The 8,727-nt window shown below is 42.8% G+C and overlaps 1 protein-coding gene across 2 annotated transcripts in view; it reads right to left on the bottom strand.

The window, feature by feature from the left end:
• Nucleotides 1-1,238, bottom strand: part of ACSL1 (acyl-CoA synthetase long chain family member 1) — a 65,545-nt gene extending 64,307 nt beyond the window's left edge. The window contains exon 1 of one of the 2 annotated variants that reach the window (XM_060778638.2): nucleotides 1,095-1,238. The gene's annotated coding sequence lies outside the window, so the exon portion shown is untranslated. The other variant, XM_060778639.2, reaches the window with a different exon arrangement.
• Nucleotides 1,239-8,727: the final 7,489 nt, after the last annotated feature.

Raw genomic sequence — 8,727 nt, forward strand, 5'->3', positions numbered from 1 at the left:
TGTATAAAATCCCACATTTTCTGTTTTGAACTGGAATATATGGCAGTGTGGACTCAAATAACTCAGTTCAAAGCAAATATTGTGGGATTTTCTGCCTTGATATTCTAAGTTATATGGCTATATGGAAGAGCCTTAAGACCTTTTCAGGAAAGCTGAATATCCCACATTTTCTACTTTAAACTGGAATATATGGCAGTGTGGACTCAGATAACCCAGTTCAAAGCAAATGTTGTGGGATTTTCTGCCTTGATATTCTGTGATATAGGGCTATGTGGATGGGCCCTTAAGACCTTTTCAGCAAAGCTGAATATCCCACATTTTCTACTTTAAACTGGAATATATAGCAGTGTGGACTCAGATAACCCAGTTATTTTATGCCTTTATATTCTGGGAAATAGGGCTATGTGGAAGGGCCTTAAGACCTCTTCCACACAGCTGAACAATATCCCACATTTTCTACGTTAAGCTGGAATATATGGCAGTTTGGACTAACCCAGTTCAAAGCCAATATTGTGGATTTTATTTTTATCTATTTTGTATCATGAGCAATTTGATCATCTGCTTTGATATTCTGGGTCATATGGCTGTGTGGAAAGGCCCTATAATAAGGGGTGCATCTACACTATGGGATTAACGCAGTTTGGTCCCACTTTCCCTGCTATGGCTCAATGCTATCAAATAATGGGAGCTGTGGTTTGATAATTCCCATGATTCCACAAGCATTGAGCCAAGTCATTGAAAGGGATGTCAAACTGCATTCATTCGACAGTGTGGATGTGCCTTTGGCCTGGGTGAGCACCTCCCTATTATTCCACAGCAGTCCCTCAGGAACAAGCCACGTCGGTCCTTCCAGCCCTTGCCTTTCTCTGCAGCGTTTGCCGGCCTTCAGGACTAACCCTACTCCCCCCCCCCCCCTTCCCCTATCCCCTTTCCAAGCGGGCCTACGGCAACCGGGGAGGCCCCTACTTTGTCAGCCTTCGCCTTCCCGGCGCGCGGCGGCTCCTTCTCCCTCCACAGGACGGGGCAAAAGGAAGCAAAGGACGTGAGAGGAAAGCCCACGTCGTCGGCGGCGGGGATGACGACGCCTCACCCACCTGCCTTCAGTGTCACGACGCCTCCTGCAGCAGCGGCCACCCCCAACCACGCAGCCGGAGCTCTCTGCCGCTAGACCGCCCGGCCCGGCCTATTTAAGGCGACTGCAAGGGAAACGGGGGGAGGAGGGGTGAGTCTTCAGTCAGGAAGCAGCGGCTCAGCGTCTTTTCCCGCTGTGGATCCGACGGCGCTAGGACCCGTCGGAAGGCAGCCCCGGCGAGGCCGCCAACCAATAGGGATGTGAGAGGGCGGAGGGGACAGGAGAAGGCAACGCCAAGGGCAGGAGCTCGCGCCACGCGAATGGAGGAGGGAGGGGGAAGCGAGGATGAGGGGAGGACAGAGGAGGGGGCGGGGCCTAAAGGGGAGAGGCAATAGCGCCCCCTACTGGGTCCACAGCAGATAGGTTAGAAATGGTCTACCTGGGCCCCTTCCACTATCTTATCTTATCTTATCTTATCTTATCTTATCTTATCTTATCTTATCTTATCTTATCTTATCTTATCTTATCTTATCTTATCTTATCTTATCTATATATCAATGCAATGAAACCATGAAAATGAACAAAATCTGGCTACCAGTATTAAAAAAACTCTAAAATTACAACAGCAAAACAACAGAGAGTAAACAATCAGGCACATCAAATCACTCCCAACAAAAGATTCCCCCCAGGCACTTCCAAGCCATTAAATGCTAATCAAGGTGGTCAGTTGAAACATTCACACCTAGCTCCAGCAGACAAAAGTCCTTTGCCCCACCCTGGTCATTCCACAGATATATAAACCCATTTTCCTACTTCCAACACACCTCACTACCTCTGAGGATGCTTGCCATAGATGCAGGCGAAACGTCAGGAGAAAATGCCTCTAGAACATGGCCATATAGTCCAGAAAAACCTTTGTTGTTGTTGTTCATTCGTTCAGTCGTCTCCGACTCTTCGTGACCCCATGGACCAGCCCACACCAGAGCTCCCTATCGGCTGTCACCACCCCAGCTCCTTCAATGTCAGTCCAGTCACTTCAAGGATGCCATCCATCCATCTTGCCCTTGGTCGGCCCCTCTTCCTTTTACCTTCCACTTTCCCCAGCAAAACCTACAACAACCCAATGCAATGTTTGCTTGAGGGATTAATATAACCCCAAAACCACTGGACGAATTGACACCAAATTTGGACACAATACACCTATCAGGCCAACGAGCGACCATCACGCATAAAAACACTGAAAAACACAACAGAAGGGACGTAAAAAGCCAAAAACAAAAAATATATTACAACGCATGCGCAAAACCACATATATACACAAATATATACACACACAAAACACATATATACAGACTGGGCCGCAGCAACGCGTGGCAGGGGATGGCTAGTCTATATAAATAAAAATGTAATGTTCGTTTGTGGGATTAACATAACAACTGGACGAACTGACACCAAATTTGGACACAAGACACCTATCAGACCAACAAGTGACCATCTCTCATAAAAACACTGAAAAACACAGCAGAAGAGACTTAAAAAGCAAAAAAAAAAAATTGAAACGCAATTACAACGCATGTGCAAAACCACATATATAAACACAAACGCACATATGTGCACATATACACAAATATACACACACAAAACACATATACACAGACAGGGCCACAGCAACGCGTGGCAGGGGATGGCTAGTCTATCTATCTATCTATCTATCTATCTATCTATCTATCTATCAATGCCTCCCACAAGGAGGGTAAAACATCAAAGCATCCAGGAATCCACTGGGCAACATCCTTGCATACGGCCAATTCTCTCACACTAGAAGCAACTTGCAATTTCTCAAGTTGCTCCTGAGATGAGAATATATATTTATATGGCTGTGTGAAAGGGCCCCTTATCTGCTCTGCTTTGTCCCACTTGAGCTGCCAAGGCTCAGTGTTGTGAAATGAAAGCTGTATAAAATCTACATTGGACTATATAGCAGTGTGGAATCAGATAAGCCATTTCATAGCATATATTGTGTATCATCTGCCTTGATATTCTGGGTTATATGTCTGCATGGAAGGGCTCCTTCCATACAGCTGGATAAAATCCCACATTACCTGCTTTGAACTGGATTATATGGCAGTGTGGACTTGGTGCCCTTCTGCCCAGCCATATAACCCAGAATATCAAGGCAGAAAATGCCACAATATTTGCTTTGAACTGGATTATTTGAGTCCACACTGTCATATATTCCAATTCAAAGCAAATAATGTGGGGTTTTATTCAGCGGTGTGGAAGGGGCCTCAGATAACCCAGTTCAAAGCAGATATTGTGGATTATCTGCCTTGATATTCTGGGTTATATGGCTGTGTGGATGGGCCCCTGGTCAAACTATAGCTTCCATGATTCCATAGCAATTATTCTAGAATCAATGCAGTTTTGACTTGCTGTCAGAGCTCAATGTACATGAACTCATGAACTGCAATAACCTCTTAAGCAACCTCTTGAGCAATTCCAGATACTCCTTCCACACTCTGTGTGGGAACCAGAGGTGGGACATAATCTGGGGAACAAAGAACCTTCCTACATACCAGCGGGAGGCCATCTGCCCACCACCTAAAACTTCCCCTTTGGGTAATCCCTTTTTGCTATCCACGGGATAAAAGTCTAGGAAGAAACTTTGATTGTAGTCCCATCACCAATAGAAATCTTTGGGACCCTTTCTTTGTCTTCCCAGCATGGGAAGTTGTCTGGAGATAAAACGTTCATTGTCTTTGCAGCTAGGACCCAGTATCTGCATAATCCTATCAATCATCTTTTTGGACTTTTTTTGTCCCCAGCATTCCATTGCTACACACCCAGAGGTTGACACAGTCCCTGGAGACCACCTCTGCCAGCTCATTGGAAGCCCCAGAGCCTCCCTGCCCAGCTAGGAGAAGATCCCCAGCCACGTCATCACTATCTCTACCAATCAGGTTGCACACTGACTAAGGCCTGCCTCTTGACCAATCAGGGGTCGCCTTCTTGGCACTGGCCATTGAGGGGGAAGGGGGGGAGGTTCAATATGTAGCAATGGCAATGCATGAAAACGCTTGTGTATAAAAATGCCCGCTTTATGATTGTGCTTTGCACTTATACTCCTTGAGCACCCGCTGCTGTACAAGTGATTCTTCTGCGCAGATTGAATAAACACCTCTGCCTTTTGCCTTCAACCTGGTGAGATTCTTGATTTCCATTCTGAAACATCTGCAGTTAGTGAAGCTTGCCAGGCATCCCTCAGTATCCACGTGACTTTGAAAATCATCAAATTGGCAGCATCAGTGGGACTTCAGCATCTATGGATTTTGGTGTCCTCCTTGCAACCCCCACCAGGAGTCCCAACCACCAGGTTGAGAAACACTGATCTACATTTATATGGTCAATTGAGGTTAACATTTCATCTATTTAATTGAGTGTGCTCTAATCTGCAAAATATATGTTCTAAAACATTTAATCATTAAAACATTTTATTTTTCCTTTATTGATTGAACTGACCAGCACAACTTCTGAAACCTGTTTTATTGCTTCATGTGCAATTTAGAGGATTGAGTCTTTAAAAAACAGGTTCAAGGTGAAAATTAAGCCCCGGAAGAAAGGCTCGTGAATATGGTTGGCAACGGGTGCATCTAAACCTGTGGTTCTTAACCTGTGGACCGTAAGGATGAAAATCTGGTCCATGAGCCTCCTTCCTCTTTATTTATTTATTTACTTTATTTTATTTATTTTCTTACCACTCCTTTCATGCCACCTGCCACTCCTTCCCTGTCGCTGACCATGGCATACATTCTGTATCAGAAACTACAGCTGATATGGTCTATCCAATGCAATTTTTGAATCAGCACCCCAAACCGAATCTAAAGTTGACCAAGAACTGATTCGTAACCCTTTTGGAGAGTGGTCCCTGGTCAGGCCCGTAGCCAGGATTTTGTTTTGGGGGGGGGGGGGCTGAGTGAGTGAAAGAGGGTCTAGCCTAGCAAACCTTTTGTATCGTTACCCCAATACCCCCATGCATATGGAATATATTGAGCATGGTGATCATGATACGAATAAACATAACAGTTTAAATAATGTACCAGTAAGGCCTTCTTGCGGACCACCGTGAGAATTTCGGGGGGGGGGGCTGAAGCCCCTCAAGCCCCCCCCCCAGGCTACATGCCTGTCCCTGGTCAAAGTAAATATAAGCCCTTGTGTAGTATTGCACTCTGGTGATTTAATTCTATTTTAACGTTGATCTATTACATGTTTTCACAGCATTGTATTTTAATTTAAGTTGGCTTTGGGGAAAAGGCAAGACATAAATATAGACTATGATGGTGATAGATGAATAATGGTAATTTGTGCTAAACAATACAATAGATTTTCTACAGGAAGATAAAATAGGAGAGAGAAGAAACAAGAACTGGAATTTGACCATTTGGAGCAGGGGTCCTCAAACTAAGGCCCGGGGGCCGAATGCAGCCCTCCAAGGTCATTTACCCAGTCCTCGCTAAGGGTCAACCTAAATCAGAAATGACTTAAAAGCACACAACAACAACAACAACAACAACAATCATATCTCATCAGCCAAAAGTAGGCCCACGCTTCCCATTGAAATACTAATAAGTTTATATTTGTTAAAATTGTTCTTCATTTTAATTATTGTATTGTTTTTAAGTGTCTTTTGCACTACAAATAAGATATGTCCAGTGTGCATAGGAATTCATTCATATTTTTTCTCAAATTATAATCCGGCCCTCCAATAGTTTGAGGGAATGTGACCTGGCCCTCTGTTTAAAAAGTCTGAGGACCCCTGATTTGGAGTATCAGCAGGCTATTTGCACTGCAGTACATCAATTTTCTTTTAAATGGTATATATTAGCTGTTAAATTAATGTGTTATATGTATTATGCCATTGAACCAAACTAATTATGTATTTTCACCTAAGTAAAATGGGACAGCAAAAGGAAACAGTGGTCCCTGGTAAAAAAAAAATGGGGAACCACTTATCTAAACTGTAAAATGAATGCAGTCTGACTCTACTTTAACTGTTGTGGCTCCATGTTATGGAATCCTGGGAGTTGTAGTTTTCCAGGGACTTTAACCTACACTGCCAAAGAGTGCTGCTGCCTTACCACAGCAGTTAAAGTGGTGTCAAACTACATTCATTCTGCTGCTGTGCCCTTTAAGTTTGATAGAGCTTATTCCTAAGTATATAAGCGATAAGGATCACAGAATGGAAGAGCAGATCCTTGCAAGCTATATCGTTGCAAAGTATTAATGCAAGCAATCACAGCCTGCTGTGTAGAAGAAAGAAAACGTGCTTTAAAAACGACAATTCTACAGATGCAACTGAATGTGATATTCATTTGGATGTAATATAAAAGATTCTCCCCACTTCTCCCATACAGGTAGACTTATTTTCAAAATGAGGGCATTGGGAGAGGCTCAGAGTTTAATAAGATCAGAGTTTAAGCTGATAGACCTTAAAAGCACATGCATATTGCTCTTGATTTTTTATTTTAGTGAATTAACATGCACATGGAGCCCCCGGTGGTGCAGTGGGTTAAAGCACTGAGCTGCTGAACTTGCTGACAAAAGGTCACAGGTTCAAATCCAGGGAGAGGTGTGAGCTCCCGCTGTTAGCCCCAGCTTCTGCCAACCTAGCAGTTCAAAAACATGCAAATGTGAGTAGATCAATGGGCGGGAAGGCAATGGCACTCCAGGCAGTCATGCTGGCCACATAACCTTGGAGACGTCTATGGACAATGACAGCTCCTAGAGCATGGATCCATTTTAACCCCGGTTGCCACCTCCTGCAACATTCTTGGGTTTGTAGTTTAGAGAGACCCAGGACCTGCAGTCATGCAGTCATATTGGCCACATGACCTTGGAGATGTCTACGGCTGACTCTTGGGATTAGAAATGGAGATGAGCACCAACCTCCAGAGTCAGACATGACTGGACTTAATGTCAGGGGAAAACCTTTACCTTTTTAAAAGAGTGATATTTTTTCATATCTCATAAGAGCATTTTATTCTGTGCTCTAAATATGATTACATCAATCTGGGTATTGCAGCTAGACTGTAAGATCTGGCTTGTGTCTGGAATTGTGAAATGTAGTTATAGCATTTCTCAGTAATCCCAGCACTGCTGTCTAAGGTCTCTTCCTTCTTTCTACACATCCCCAAGAGAAACGGTTTCATAATTTCCAGCTTCCACAATTATTTACAGTTCTTAGATAAGCGTATTATTTTCCAGTAATAACTACTTACTTCAAGGATTATAAAATCTAAGCAATATTGATGGATGATGTTCACTAGAGTTCTTTCAGTAACTTATGACCAAAAGCATTGCATAAAATGCTACATTTCATTAAATGCTGATAAAATGGTGCAATTTTAGCTGGGGAGGATGCTGATTTCTCCCAGCAATATCAGCAGCTCAAGACTTGGTGTCTTCCATAATGATGATGGGTCTGTCCCAACTACAGTTGGCCCTCCACATTTGTGGGTTTCACTTTTGCAGACTTGATTGTTTACAGTTTTGATTAATATGTTCTCCCTAGAATCCGCTAGATCCCCTTGGACATCTCTATGGTCGATGTCCAGCAAAAGTTAGCTATATCAGTGGCTCCTAAATTGTGTTCCACAGAACCTTAGGATTCCACAAAAAAAAAAAAAAAAAAAACTTAAACTTAAAAAAAAACTTTTTTAAAAGTCTTTGTCATTTTATGATTTTATTGACATTCACTGTACTTCTGTGTTAAAAATAAAATTTGAATCTCGAAGGCCCTGAGTCACCTTCAGACTAAAAAGGGTGGGATAAAAGTGCTGCAAATGAATAAATAAATAAATTTCCAAGCCTACATTATACAAAACGCCCAGGCAATAGGAGTAGATGAAAAAAGGAAGAACTTTGTGGATTTATAGTGCTTAGGGAGAGAGTTAGAGTTCTGCAGTAAAATCAGGGACAGAGTTAGGGTTTTATGATACAAAGTCACCCCGGAGAACCAAAAGAGTCCTAGAGCATGTATAGGAGCTCTAGAACTATTCTGTTGGAAATCAATCATGAAGTTGCACTGGAGAACATAAAGATGCCTAGACAGATATTCTCACAGTTTTTACAATTTCATGGGGGTCCTGCCCCCCTACACCCAGCAAATATGAAGGGATACCTGTTATTTGTTCCCACCAAAGGATTCATTGTAGGCTTGGCTTTCTGCGCTGGGCAGGATGATGGTGATCTTGCTGTGGAGGAACGTTCCATACCTTCATTCTCACGAACAAGTCACAGCGAGGTGGAGTTTAGACTCATTGGGACTCAGCATTTATTTATTTAAAGCATTTATGTTCTGCCCTTCTCAGCCCAAAGGGCGGAGCACAACATATATATGGCAAATATTCAATGCCAGGATAAAAACCTACTATCAATATACACAAATATTAAAATCAGTTGTATTCACTTTAAAATCAATTGTTAAAAACCATCTCAAAACAGCCATAGCTGATCCGGTGAGCAGAGTAGGGTTTCCTATTATTACCTTACTATCTGTCCCCTACCACGCGTTGCTGTGGCCTAGTCTGGTGATCTGGAAAATAAAGTAATGAGAAAGTGTTGGTTTCTAATATATGTAATTTATTTATGCTTGTGAG

The sequence above is a fragment of the Anolis sagrei genome, chromosome 5 (assembly GCF_037176765.1).
Source record: "Anolis sagrei isolate rAnoSag1 chromosome 5, rAnoSag1.mat, whole genome shotgun sequence".
In the NCBI taxonomy this organism is placed as follows: domain Eukaryota; kingdom Metazoa; phylum Chordata; class Lepidosauria; order Squamata; family Dactyloidae; genus Anolis; species Anolis sagrei.